This window comes from Camelus bactrianus, chromosome 2 (assembly GCF_048773025.1).
Source record: "Camelus bactrianus isolate YW-2024 breed Bactrian camel chromosome 2, ASM4877302v1, whole genome shotgun sequence".
Classification (NCBI taxonomy): Eukaryota; Metazoa; Chordata; class Mammalia; order Artiodactyla; family Camelidae; genus Camelus; species Camelus bactrianus.
Genome location: NC_133540.1, coordinates 94,506,841 through 94,521,718, shown reverse-complemented (window position 1 = coordinate 94,521,718; position 14,878 = coordinate 94,506,841). Strand labels below are relative to the sequence as shown.

At 38.7% G+C, this 14,878-nt stretch overlaps 1 protein-coding gene across 5 annotated transcripts in view; it reads right to left on the bottom strand.

Moving 5' to 3' along the window:
- Positions 1 to 14,878, bottom strand: part of ARHGAP24 (Rho GTPase activating protein 24) — a 426,033-nt gene that overhangs the window by 132,098 nt on the left and 279,057 nt on the right. Inside the window, exon 1 of one of the 5 annotated variants that reach the window (XM_010966178.3) lies at positions 6,589 to 6,740. The exons of 3 other annotated variants lie outside the window; for them this stretch is intronic. The gene's annotated coding sequence lies outside the window, so the exon portion shown is untranslated. Of the gene's footprint in view, positions 1 to 6,543; positions 6,741 to 14,878 lie in introns of those variants that run through there. One more of the 5 variants, XM_010966177.3, reaches the window with a different exon arrangement.

Sequence of the window (14,878 nt, the reverse complement as noted above, 5' to 3'; positions counted from 1 at the left end):
TTTCCCAAACAACTTGCTCATGGATTTCAAAACAGGTCTCGCTGACCCTACTGCCTATGTTCTTAATGAATATACAATATTCCTGATAATTAAAACTTCCTTCACGTGACTGCCAGTGAACTTTGTATGCCCTACTTTTAAACCTTAGCATAGACACAGTTGGCCTTCATTCTCAGCGCCTCAACTAAATGCATCACAGCTATTTTAGAAAACGGGTTATGCCTTCCAAGTTTCTATTAAAAATAAACCAAAAAAATGTTTAAAAACTTTTCTTGGTTTCTTAGCTAATACAAATCCACAAAGCAGAAGTTCCAAATATAACTAGGTAGTCCTCTGTGAGTTTGCAGTGCCTGCAGGCTTTTGAAGTCCTGTGAATTTGCCTTAATCTGTTGCTAGGGACACTGCACGTTGCTCCAAACAGCCTGCCAGTCTGAGAAACCTAGCGCAAATGACATAAGTGTTTCTTTCATCCAGGTCAGAGGATGGTGTGAGGCGATATGGGAGGTCATGGGAGGGGAGGAATTCAGGATTGAGAGATCAACTAGAGGAACAGGAAATGACAAAGAAGGAAGAATCCACAGACCCTAAAGGAAAAGCTTTCCAACAGAAGCTGTCCTGCTCCCCACCAAGCCCACGCCCCTTGAGAGCTTTTGGAATTGGTTCAGTCTAGTCTGACAGCAACTCAGAAAGGCCAGGGCACAGCTGACAGTGTCTCATTCCCTTGTCACACCAATGGCAATCACAGATCAGAAACCCGCACTTACCAGAGACAGGGAGGCCACTTTGAGACCTCAATCAAGTGTCAGACTTGGGAATCTGGAGAGTTAAGAGTAAGAAATCAGTTTATAATTTTTTTCTGACACTTATCTGGCCCCAGGATCAAACATAAAGCATCAGTTTAGAATTAAAGAAAAAAATGAGTGATTTCCATTTATACCTAATTTATACATTATTCTTCCATTTATACCTTCATCAGGAGGAACTGGGGAGTCTGAAAAACATAGAGGATGATGGGGCACGTGGTGCAGAGGAAGGACCACTCTAGACACCCCACTTCTCCTGTGATAACTGGTATGATTGCCAACAAGCCTGGGCACCCCTCAAGCAGCAAGATGCCATCTCTACCCTTATTTGGGGCTGCTTAGTGACACGATGGGTGTAGTATCTCTTCTGTGCAAGACACCAAAGCTTTCTTTTAGCACGTGTAGAGTTTCATATTTTATACTACATCTTTGACTCCTCTAGAATTTATTTTGGTGGAAGGGAATAAACTCTTTTTTCCCAAATGGCTATAGTTGTACAAATACCTGTTGTCAACTCAATCATCCTTCCCCCACTATTCTGAAGTTCTATATTTATTATACAATAAATTCCTGTGGGAAATGCCAGTAACTGGAATGGAGAAACTGAATAGAGGAAAAAATTCCATTCCCACTAAAACACCGTATGTATGCTTTCACCTTTCCTCAATGTTTAAAAATAAAAAGGAGAGCTGTTACAAAAAGGTGCCATATTTCTGAGGTGTCTCTTTCCTCGATTACAGGTTATTTTTAGCACATGTTGCTCTATTTTAAGCCGATAAATTAATTACCCCATTCACCTGTTAGTTCTTTGATCCCTCTGTGCGTCGCTGCTGACTCAAGGTGTAGGACACTATGAATGATAGTTTTGCCAGCTCAGCTGAAACTAAATTGATACTCAATTTATACACGTCCTTTGCCACATTTTAGGTTTGCTTATAAGGGCATGGCCGGTTATGGATATTTTTAAGTGACAGAAGATTGAGCTTTTTGTTTGAGCAAAATAATCAACATACTTTTCTCTTCTTTTCTGAATTTCTTTATTATGAAAATCAGGCTGGAAACACTGTAAAAGGCCCTTAGGGGATCTGAAAAAACTCTGTCAATGAGTTCAGTTGACTTAATTGTTTATTTATTCATTTAACAATTATTTATTAACTTTCGTGAGCCAGAAGAAGATTCTAACCAAAGGTGAATGGTGAATGTACAAAGTTAAAATTTCTTTAATAATTCTAGCCTAACTAAGGATTTTACCAGAACCTTAATGTGGAAACACTTATTTTTAGACTCTACATCCAATAATACATAGCTGTGTAGGACAAGTAAAATGTACCTAATTATTCTGTAAAGAGGACTCAGTTATTTTCAATGGTTTTTAAAGTATTGAAAAACAAAATGAAACAAAACCTTTCTGGAGTTTACTAGGAGAGTCACCTAAATTAATGGAGAGGTACATTGGTGCGAAGGGGCTGTTGTCCATAGCGGACTAACCAGACGAACACCAAATTTAGCAAAATGATACTAAGTAATCTGTCTATCCCTGTCTGGGTGTGTTAGTTTGTATTAGTCATGTATTTTAATTTTCTGTATTTTTGATGCTTTGACACCTGGACTTTGCTGATTCTGAAGAGACTGCCCCTTCCAAGGCTAGTCAAATCCTAGAGATAGGAAAGGCTAACCCACAGCGTGTCTTTTTGATAAAATTAAACCAATTCTGAGCCCATACCCCAACCAGGCCTTTTATCTGGCTCTCACAAGGCTCCCACACTCTGGGCCACTATCCATCTGTCCTAAACACCTCGGGGCTGGGTACCCAGACACCTTGAGACAGTCTCTATGCCTCAGGGTCTGCTGACATTATTTGAACTAGCCAGTCCTAAGCCTGCTTACCCTACATTGCCTGTTCTTTCCCAAGGAAATGACGATAAAGGATCTTGCCCACATTTTCTCTTTTCTCTCTCTGCCTCCTGGCCAACCTGGTGCTTCCCCACGTGGCCCTTCACTGCATGGCATGTCCCTCCTTTTGAAACCATGAGTAGCAAACAACAGCAATTTTCTCCTGATCTGTTGTTCTCACTACAACTAATTGATAATAAAACCTACATTTAAAACAAAGGTCTTACGTTAACTTAAAAGAAAAGGAGATACTTCTTTATAGCTACAAAATAATTCCTTTCAATACACTGATGTGTTCTGATAAGAGTTATCAAGCCAGCGAAACCCCATGCTACAAGAGAGCAGGAGCAAGAGAAGGGACAGCCTCCAGTCTGTTTTAGACTTGGTCGTCAAAATATTCAAAGCATGCTGATCTTGAAACTATTCCACCAGAAAAGAGCATATAAAAGCCCCTTTTAATTGATTCTGAAACATTGGAGTAGAATTCTTGAACATTCCCTTAAGGTTGAATACACCTGTAACAGAAGCTTTGCAGTAATTTTCTGTTGATGGTTTCCTGGCCATTAGAAATATTTGGAAGTTGTAATTACATTGTCCTGCAGTGATTATTTGAATTATATATTGATTAAAAACTGTTTGGCTATTAAAATGTAGAGTCAAGTTGGCTATTAGTATTTCTTAAAAAATATTTGTTTTGTGTGGTAGAGGATGGCTAACAGGGGAACCTGGGTTGACACTGGGATCGGGTTTGAAGCCTGTCCTCATGTAAGTAATTTAAAGGTTTAAAAAAACAAGACTTGCTTGTGAAAATATGTAGTTGAAACACACTTTTTGTGATGGCCCGTCACAATCCGGGCCCACCTGCTAGCAACCAGACCCTGTCCGTTCCATTTCCTTAGAAGACACACCGGTTTCAAAACAAATGAGGCAGGCCTCTTGAGCAGACTTGCATAAAATGTTTTCAGTCTCTGTCTTCAGTGGAGAATTGCCTGCTGCCACCTGCTGCTACTCCAGCTGCCAAGTTCTCAGTGGCCCAGGAGGGGGCCCAGTGATTGTCTGGACACTCTGTAGCCTCCGAGGGACCTCTACCAGAAAAACAGTCATATCATACACCCTGCCTTCCATGTTTCCACAAACAGCCTAGGCCTACCTGAGGGAACCTGGAAGTAACAGTTAAAAGTTGTATGAATGCTCATTACTTCACCTGAATCTACACTGTTTGGGGAGAAGTCAGTAGGCTAACTAGAACTTAATTACCTTAATGCTAAGGTAAAGAGATATAAAAACTACTAATATCACTTTAAGCCAACCCCATATCCTACAGATCATATTTAATCTCAATTGAGCAAAAGTGTAACCGTGCGCTATGTGCAGAGAATTCCCGATAGAGGTTTCCAGCCTAGTACGGACCAGATGGGTGAGTCAGCATGAATGGCAGAAATGCCAGGAGAGACAGACATGACCAGGGCCTGCCTGGTAGCCATTTATCAACCCATTCTTTCCCACTAATCACCGCGTTTCCTGTTCACAGAGTGGGCAGTGATCTCTTGATCTCCAGGGAGGTGCATCTCTCCCCAGTCCCAGGACATAAATCAAAATTGCGTTCTTATGCGAGAAATAGAGATTGAGTGTAGGTCAAAAGAAAGCAGGTTCAGTAAATTAAGGACTTGGTAAGTTTAAAGTCTAGAATAAAATATAAAGCTTAAAGAAGAGAGAGAGCAAGAACACAATGTGTTGAGGAATTTAAGCTTTTTAAAAAATTAAAGATACTTATCAAATATATAAATACAGCCTAATCTTTTCCTTTAACTAGGAGCGCTTAATTGCATAGAAGTCAATGTGTTTGAACAGGCTGGCATGTGCTTTGAGGTCAGTACCTATAATCTCTAAACCTTTTTAAACCTCTTTGTATGCCACAGTCAGCTAGTTATCTAAAGAATAAACACAGACACTATTCAAGGCTTTTCTTGGCTGTTTACACTGATTCTGGTTCATCAGATAGATGACAAAGTTTCTAGTCTTTTCGCAAGGAAGGTGACCACGGGTACAGATGGACACACCACATTTGAACATACTGGACCTGCACTCATCATAGAGACACGGATATGCTCGTGTTTATAAAACGGTGACAAGAGGCCCTCCACCCTATCTTTTCAGTCATGGTGATCAAGTCACGTTACACCCTTTCAAAGAAGTAGCCAAAATGTACCTCAAGGCAGCAAAGAAACCAGGGGTGTATGAGTTCCAATATGGAAAGGCCAACCAATCATCAATTCTTTGTGCACCTCAAGTTCCATGTCTGTCAAATGAAACTATTTCTGTTCTAAATCACATAGAAAGCATGACAATGTTAGAGTCAAGTGTTTTCTGCTCACCATTCCACAGTGTTTTAACATAATGTGAAAGCAAGAAACCGTGAAGAGTGCATCTAAGGATCAGTCCAAGTGCACGTAGCAACAGGTGACATTCTAGTTTACAGTATTAGACTGTTTCTAAACTGACCTAATTCAAAAGTGGGACAAATAATTTTGATATCATATGTTATCTAAGTGTTTTCAATAACTTCAATGTTCACTGCATTTCAATATATCATAATTTTATCAGTTTCAAAGTCTAAGTAAAAACCAATTTTAAATAAAATTTTAAAATTCACTTTCAAAAAAATTCCAATTTTATCAATCTAGGCAATCTTAATTAAGACAGACAAGTACATTTCACAGCTTAACAACATGTTTTATTAAGAATTTTTGCTCTTGGCTTCATTTCTGCTGACTCTGAATTTCCTTAAATATGCTACTGTTCTTTCATTAGACTTGAAAAATTGAGCAGTTGAAGTACTGTTCATATTCCATTGCAATTATTTGTTTTAATGTATTATCTTTCCCCTTATTGTAAAATTTGATAGCTTTTCAATCTCTTACTCGTCCTATTTTTGCAATATCTAATTCCCACGTTTTCCTTTTTTAAGAGCATGTGTTTCATGAATACAAATCCTTGTATATTTATATATAATACACTGTATCTCCTATATATTTTGTATAGATAGTCAATTAAGCAGCTAACATACAAAACTGGTGCAGTGTTAAGGCCTGCTATTTAGCCAAGAGCACATATTGGATTCCTATTATTTTATTCCTAGTAAGCACATACTCCATGTCCCCACATACCTTCACAAGTGCGCACTGTAGTTACATTGTCCCCGTGCACACAGAACATGAAGTTCCAAAACTCAAATATGCTGACAACAAAAACTTTAGAAGCTGATTGAATTAATCATAAGTACATCAAAACACAGCAAAGTATTATTTGGTTCCCTTTTGGTTCTCAGACAGTTGTGTTTTTTTTTTTTTTTAAATCACACATACACATATCATTGGCCAAGCAGAAGGTTTCATTTTGACAAGCAAAAATACGGAACACTCCCATGTTACTTTTATCACCAGCTCAGACCCTAAGGCACTCCGCTCTCTCCAAAGTTTCAACCACTAAAATGTGAGTGAAGCAGAGAATACAGCACAGCCAGGACTCCATAAAAACAGCAGTTCAGATTTACATCTGAAGTAGTTCTTGCATGCTTTCAAATCAGCACTGAAATTCCGCATACGAACAGCTCTATCATTTGGCAGCAGCAATCAATAAAAGAATCCAAGAAAACGGCACCAAACTGATCACATTTCAGCGTGAGAACAGCAGTATGTCCCATCTGTTACCATAATTTGGACACCGTGGAGCGCTGAATGGATCATGACAGAAAACAAGGGTATAAATAAAACCACGCACAGTCTAGGTCCTGAATTTGTGGTGACATAAACATCCCCAAATTATCAAACACAATCAACAGCAATACCTGGCAATTTGTCTCCAAATTAAGGAAGAAGCATGCAGCTCCCACCTTGCACAAACACCCACTTCAGTGGTCAGTGACAAATGCAGGCTGCACTTGCAGGCTGGGAGAGAGAGCAGCTGCTCTGTCCTGAGCCTCAGCCGCTCACAGCACCGTGGAGCCCAGCTCGCTCACTCGGGTCCTACTCTCTGTTGGTTCGCTGCAGTTTCTCCCATGACTCCATCACCCAGGAATGGAAACCGCTGCTCTCGCCACAGCTCTAGTGGGCTCTCCGGCTACTGAGCTCAGGTAAAAGTGCTGAGTCCTGCAAGGTCACCGCAAGGTGAACACGGGCAAAAGGAGTGTACTGGAAAGAGGAGGGACCGTCAAGGAAAGACTCTAAACTTCAGACACCTTGCCTTTCAGGAGATTCTGAACTCCATAAATCAGAGCTGCAACAATAGTCAGACAAGCAGTAAATCTGAGAATCCCCAAATGGCTCAAGCCAATCTGCTAACCCAGAGGCACTCTTTAAGCAGTAATCTCTCTCTCTTTCTCTCTCTCTCTCTCTCTCTCTCTCTCTCTCTCTCTCTCTCTCTCTCTCTCACACACACACACACAGACTCCAGCATGGCTATTCTAATTTTTAGACATCCTTTTCAATGTTTTTGCATACTCTTTCCAGGTAACATAGCTGAAAGAAAGGTCTTAGAAAATGAAAATATTCGCCAAAATCAAAATCAAATAATTCTCCTAAGAATAAAATCATTTCTGGTTCATAAACTAATTCACACTGATGAAGTCTTGCTTTTTGTGCACATACTTGAATTATGCAACAGCACCCCTCCCCCAACTCCAGCCATATTAAAAAGACAGTAAAGATGTATTTATTTCAGAGATGACTGGCAAAATTAAGTAAATTTTCTCATAAAAATTCCTACCATCTTCTTCAAGATTAGTCTTGACTTTTGCACATTTCAATTTGGAGAGGTTTCAAGAAGACATTTCTTGCCTAAAACACAATCACCCTGCATGCAAACATTCTAGCCAGATATAAACATGTTTATAAACGTTCCCCTGTAGAGTCTCTATGGGTTTTTATTTCTCATATTTTGGATTTCCCATCAGAAGTGGAGAGGAAACACTGTTTAAGCTTGCCAGAACATTATGAAACATTATTTTTCTTAGCTGTGTATTTTTTTCTTACATGTAAACAGTTATTCACTGAAGTTTAGATTGATTGGATTAATGGGAAATTATTCTCACTCTTTAATCACCTTCCTTTTCCCTCCTTCTCCAAGCACATAACTTGAGCAATTTATCTAACCTCCTAGACATCAGTTTTGTAATCTATAAAATGGGGACTCATTACTGATGTCTGCCTTGGCTCCCTCCTGGGTGGGTATGAGGATGAAATGTGACAACATGGAGAAGCAAATGCTTTGTGAACTGTAGAGGGCTGGAAAAAAATGTACTTGCTGCATTTCCCGCCCTTCGATTGCCCCAGTTTGCTCCTGAGGCTTGTGAATTACTTTCTGTGTTCTCAAGGGAGACTCCTCAGGCCTCCTGGGAGAGTGTTTGTTTCAAGGGGGCTATAAATAGAGTTCAAAGGTTGATTGAACTGCTGTCCTCATGGCAGATCTTGATGGCAGCGACCACATGGCCAGAGCCAGTTAACTGTGAGCAACATGAGCTCCGTCTCGTCTGTGAGGCGGAATGAGACCAGCTGAAAGGCTGGGAGAAAACGCTCACGTGCATGGCTGGTTTCGCAGTTGCTGGTGTCCTAGTGTACTCCTGTGTGTGAGGGAGTTGCCCAAGAGGATTAATGAAGGGGAAAGGTTGGGAATGGAATGCCAAGTTCACTGCTGAGTTAATTCAGTAACAAATGCATCTGGGCATCCGTGCTAATAATGTTCCTACAATTATGTATGCATTACTTAGAGATTAGGTTGAGGGAGGGCACAGAAGGGAGACCAGTGGGGAGCAGGAAAGGAGCTAACTACACGAGCACCTGTCTTGGTGCACACCCAGGGCTTGGAGCTTCGTGAACATTGTCTAAGTTAATCCTCATAGTAATCCTGTGAGGTAGTTGTTATTACTCTCATTTCACAGATAAGAATAATTTGCCTGCTCACTGTTATTGGTTGGTGGTGGAGCTTGAATTACAGTCAAGGTTTGCATGGCCTAGAGTCCTCTATTTGGAGTAAATATCTTAACTTATAACTTTCTTAGAAAAGAAAGGAAATAAATTTTGCTTTTTAAGTAGCGGGGGTAGGGAAAGCAAGAATTTAAATTATCACGAAACTTCTTCAAAAATATTTACTAGGCAAGCTAACTTTTATAAAGAGCACAGAAATGTTTAGAAAAACACATTGTGAGTTTTTACAACAAAGTCGTAGGATACAGAGAAAAGAATACAGGTTTTGTTAATATGTGCCTATAATTATTTTTTAAATTGGGTCTTGCATGCCTTCAAGTTGAAGATGCAAGTTTATAGGTCTTTCTCTATAGTAGAATACCACTCTGTGTTTTTTTTTTCAACAGAGCATTATTTTATTTTAATTTGTTTAAATTGCCAAATCCTTAGTAACGCCCTCAAGGAAACAAGATCATCTCTTACCCTTCACAGTAGCAGAAAAGACACATTTTTTTTTTCAACTACAGTTTGGAGTACTGTAGAGGAGTCATCATTTTCACTTGCCTGAGTCTGAGGATGTTAGTAAAATGCCAGGTTCCTCCTACCAGTCCTATTGGGAAGCCAGAGGCAGAGTTTGAACAGCAGCCCAACCCAGTATATGTCCCTGCTCCCCCCTTTTTAAGTGGCATCACCAGCTGAAAGAGAAAGCTTGAAATTTATCTGCAAGCCAGCAGCGCAGCTCATACCAGATCCTTCATGCAGGGTAATCTCCCTTTTCCCAATTCTGCAGCCTTCTCTGAGAAGGCCACTGTCTGATTACACCTTGCCTCTGCTTTTAATACTCCCATCTGCAAAGTGCACCATCCAAGATCCCTTCATAAAATCAGCCTTTTCATCCTCCCCAAATCTAGCCTGAAAAAGAAAACTATAAACTTGTAAGTCTTGCAGCTAGAAGCTGTTTGTTTCAGATATTTTTATTAAAGAGAGAAATATAACTGGGCCATGGGCTAAATTAGGAGTAAGTCAAAATAAATAGCAGAGAAAAAGAATAAAAGCAGGAAATTTAATCTCAGTTTTTCAAGTTAAATTCTGAATTAAAAAATCCCAAACACTAAAATCATCCCAAACAGCCAATCAACCCACCTAAAAGAAGGAAAGGGGACCTTCCGCTATTTGGTGTTCATTTCATTGCTACTTTAGCAAAGATGTGTTTTTCTTTTAAATTTTGTTTATTTACTTTTAGAATAGGTAACACATTCTTTTTGTTGTTGTTGTTTTGTTTTGGGAGAGGAGGTAATGAGGGTTATTTATTTATTTATTTTTAGAGGCGGTACTAGGGATTGAACCCAGGACTCTGTGTATGCTAAACATGCGCTCTACCACTTGAGCTATACCTTCCCCTGAAACATGTTCTTATGATTAAAAAATCATAAGATACAAAAGGCTATTCTATGAAGAGTCTCCCTTCTACCCGTCTCCTGCCATCCAGTTGTCCTTCCCAGCAGCAATCAGACAGTCAATGATGTCAGTTTCTGTTAAATTCTGCCAGAGGTATTTTCTGCATATATAAGCAATCATGAATATATATTACTACCACCACTTCTTACAGGAACAACAGTATGCAATATACATTGTTTAGGACCTTGCTTTTTCATTAACAATAGATCTTGAAGATCATGCTGTAGCAAAGATGTGTTTTGACACTCACTGGATCCCCCTTGTTCTAGTGGTATCATATTTAACTGAAGAACAAGCAAAAAAAAAAAAAACCAAAAAACAGAGTTAATCTATTGTGAAGCCTATAATGGCATACATAACACATGGCAAAGTGAAAAAGCTGCTTTCTTTCATTCCCAACCCATTTTATTTCTGAAGAAAGGGTAAAAAATCAACCACAATCAGAATTATTATTATTATTACTTTTAAATTTAGAAACTATTGCAGTGATCTTTCAATGAAATAAAAATCTACTGTCAAAGCTTTCAATTACCTCTCAAGTCCCCATGTAAGACCCTCTTTGACAACTTAGACGATGTGGGTTTTACTGTACGGGCTGGGAGTAGTTTCCTTAAACCTAGGCAAGATACTTTTTGTTGGGGGAAATATTCAGTTTCAAGTTCTAAATTTTCTGTTAGATTTATCTAGATTCTAAAGTAAATGTGAATTAGTGTTTTGGGAACTTAATGGATTTTATAAAAAATAATCTTAAGTTCAAGATATTGCTTTCAAACTTAAAAACCCCATGAACCTATATTCAATAGAAACAGCCAGGTTTATTTTAATTAGTTATTACTATCCAATAATCATGTTGTGAAGAAGATACGAATATGAATTTTTGGAAAGGTGAGAAATTCTCATTTACTTGAAGCTCTGATCTTTTTTATGGAAAATACACTTATTATAAAAGAAAATACTAATTATATCACAAGTTTTTATTTCTCTATACATATATATTTGGCACAGAAGAGTGATATGAGTATATTTGAAATAAGATGCTAAAATCAATTTTGCATGTAATACATGTGTTGATTTTTCTCTAGATCTTCCTGATGATTTTGAACTTAGCCACATGATAATAAAACATGTGAAGATTGTTTTTTTCCAATCCATAAAATACTTGTTCTTCATTGGAGTTAAATCATCATCATTAACATTTTCTATTTTTATTACAATGATCAGTGAGATGAAATGATAACGTTTAAGTAATGGCAGCAGAAAAAAGAAATTTTAGTGTAGAAACAAACCTAGAAATTTCATCATGAAGAGCAAGCAGCATGAATATGAGGAGTGGATGTGGTGGGTAATAGGGCACCCTCCCTGCACGCCAAGTCTCTCTGGACTGGGCACTTCATTGCCCTTGACTAGGACTCTGTGTGCATCACCTATATGCATCAGTATCCAGATCTCACGTTCTGGGGCGAACTCCCTCCCCTCCAGGATGAGGAATAATGGGGAAGCAACTGCCATAGGAAAGGGATGCTTTCAAATTCACATAATTAGAATTTTTTTTATTAAAAATGTTTTGTAGCACTTACAATTCAGCATCTTGAGATAAAGCCTTTTTAAGCCACACTAGTTACATCTCTAGACATTATTTCAAATGCTGCCATTTTTAATAACCCACAAACTTCTCAAAGAACACATAAATATCATAGGCTCTCAGCCTTAGAAAAGTTGCTGGTGGCCACGTAGTTCAAATTCCTTATTATTAATTTAAAATATAGACTGAACAATATTCTTTTCCTGTCCACTATAATAAACCCTCAATATCAGAAGAGAAATGTTCCAAACCTTTCATGAATATGGAAATGTTTACACAGGTACTACACGTCATGAACCTTCAGATTCACTCATGAAAAGTAAAACCCACAAAGTAAGCACTGAGGAGGCATTGGCTACTAAATACATTACCTTCAGCCTCTCCTCTCTGTGCTACTAATTTCAATAACATTTAATTTTTGTGACAACACCTCAAATTTCCAGTGAACATTTGTTATAATAATTTTATAGCTTGATAACTAAAAGAGAAAGGACATTCCAGAAACATTTTTTGTTTGTTTGTTTGACTGGGGTGAGAGAATGAAGTGTTGGTGTTGAGCCAGCTTGTGGTAAAACAATGTCATATTTTCATTAGGATTATTTATTACATTTGGAGAGCAGCGCACTGCTAGGAAAGATGAGCTAAGAGAAGTTGGAGGACAAAAGATTCTCTCTATAATATCATTGGAAAATTAAGTTGTGCAAAGAAAGTCCAGAAAACAAAAACGCTAAGGCCTAAAGCAGCTCACTGACTTGTCCAGGACACTCAGCCAGCTTAAGTGGGGGAACCTTGCATAGTAATGCAGGCGTCTGGCCCCACGATCCACGCTGCTGACGCCAGTGCTAAATTGCAACATGCATTTTGAAGCATATGCCACTTAGCTCTGTATTGATGCATATGGCTGTACTTCGCTTTAATTATAATCAAGAGCAAAATGGATAGCAGGCTATTAGCACCACGGCCTTGCAGATCTCTAGCCGTACCCAAGATATTATCCCGGTTATTTCACGTGTGAAGAAATTCAATCATACAAAGGTTAAGGGCATTTCTCAAAGTCACAGAGCTGTTTTGTGCTGAAAGTTAAAGATGAAGAAGATATTGTCTAACCAAGTTGGCAATTTACCTATATGAAAGGCAAGGCTGAGATTTTTAAAGACTAATTTTCAGTAATATTGTCTGCCATTTATTGGGCGTTGGTTATGTTCCAAGGGCTTAACGTACATTTTTATTATTCTCCTAATAGCCTGGAAAGCCAGACTCTCATTTTATCTCATTATATAATCCTCATGTTACAGATGAGGAAATTGGGTCTCAAAAATTTAAGTAGGTTGCCCCAAATTACATACCTAGCAGGTGATGAATAAGGATTTGACTGTAAAGAACATGCACTTTCAAATATACCTTGGGGGAACCCCAACTGATATTTCAGTGGCAGGGTTTGACTACAGGAGGAAATCCCAGAACTAGGCACACATGTTCCTTACCATCTGTCTGTCCCTCCTCCCCTCATTTCGCTGACCCACCTCTACCACTATGACTCCTCTGATCTGGAAAACCCCATCTTGCCATTCCACTAAGAGTTTCCTTTATCTCCTAAACTTGCTTCACAAGAATATTCAGTGGCCCAGAAACTTTACACAATGATAAAGATGTTAGAACTAAGCACTGAGGGTCCTGAAGTAGATTCTGTACCTGAAAAAGGCAGTGTGGGGGGCGGGGGGGATGGGTGATAAAGGATGTTAAAATTTTACATGTATAAATATATTCAGTTGCACTGTAACATTCTGGAAATGACTAAGGCATGAATTGAATAAGGTAATTCTCTGTGTTACCTGGAATATTTATTTGATGAACCATGTGAATAATTCATTTACTGGCTCTGCTGTTAATCCTTGGATATGAATCTCTATATAACTAGCTAGATATGATTGTTCCTTTTCTTAATTTTAAATAATATCTTTACTCTCACTTGTCTTCAAATGGAAAGGCTTATTTGTTTTTTAATTTAAACTTCTTTCAGTACCTCATGGAGAAACCCTCAGATTGTTAATAATGCTGACAGTGGTGGCTAGATATAGGTCAAGAAATGTTTATAGTGATGAATAGAGAAACTGTCTTTGATCCTGTTTGTAAAAGTATGAATAGAATGTCCTTCTGTCCTAAGCCAGTTAACACTGGGGCTGGCGTCTCTCACTGTTGACCCAAAACTTGAACAGGGTGTCAGTAATGATTTACTACCCAAGGCTTATGACAGCTACTCACCTTAAATCTGATGAAAGGAGAGAGGAGCTGTGTGAATGCTTCTGCAATGACCCTTTCTATGACTTTCAGGAAAGCACAGTCTTCACTTCATATGTAGCAAAGAACTTGTTTTCTGTCTATAGATTAATCCTCCAAATCATCTATCTTCTCTCATCAAAGAAAACTTTCCCTTTTCTCAACTGCTCTTTATTTTGAATCTTTTTCTCTCATAATTAAAGCAGACAATTACTACCATATGGACATTTAGATTGCAAACTATCACCCAAAATCTCAAAACAAGACAGAGATAGAGCTGCTACATTAAGGCCAACTTTACTTCATTCTCATCTCAGAGTTCACACTCTCTGGATGATTTCTCCTGATCTTCCTTTTCTCTGATGACTTTGAGGAATAAAATGTGAGCAGAGGCAGAGGGGAGATGGGATGGAGGTAATCCCTCGGAATGACTAGAAATCTAGCTTTCAGACCACCCCTCCTGAAGCAGGCTAAGAAATGCTGGCCACCAACAACATAATTTTTTTTTTTTTACCTGGAGAAACTCAAACGAAATACCTCTACCTGAGGCAACTGAAGGAGCATCAGAGAGAATAAAGTTCACATTAAACCAACAAAACTTGATGCATAGCGTGGTTAAAACAGCTAGAAGGAGGCTGACTTAGAGAGCAGTGCTGCTCAGAGGTGAAGGCTCACTGGCTGGTTAGATACGAAGTCAGAATGGCAGGGTCTGAAAATGCTCACCCCTAGGACTTCATATGAGAACCTTGCTTTGTATGGATGTCTGCTACATAATTTTCTCTAAAAGATCACACTGAAACAAAAAGCATATTTTGGGAGCTGGGGGAAAAATACAAGAATGCTGGAACATCCGGTCTCTTTCATTATAAGAAACAAACAACTATATAAAACTGTCAACAAGTAAA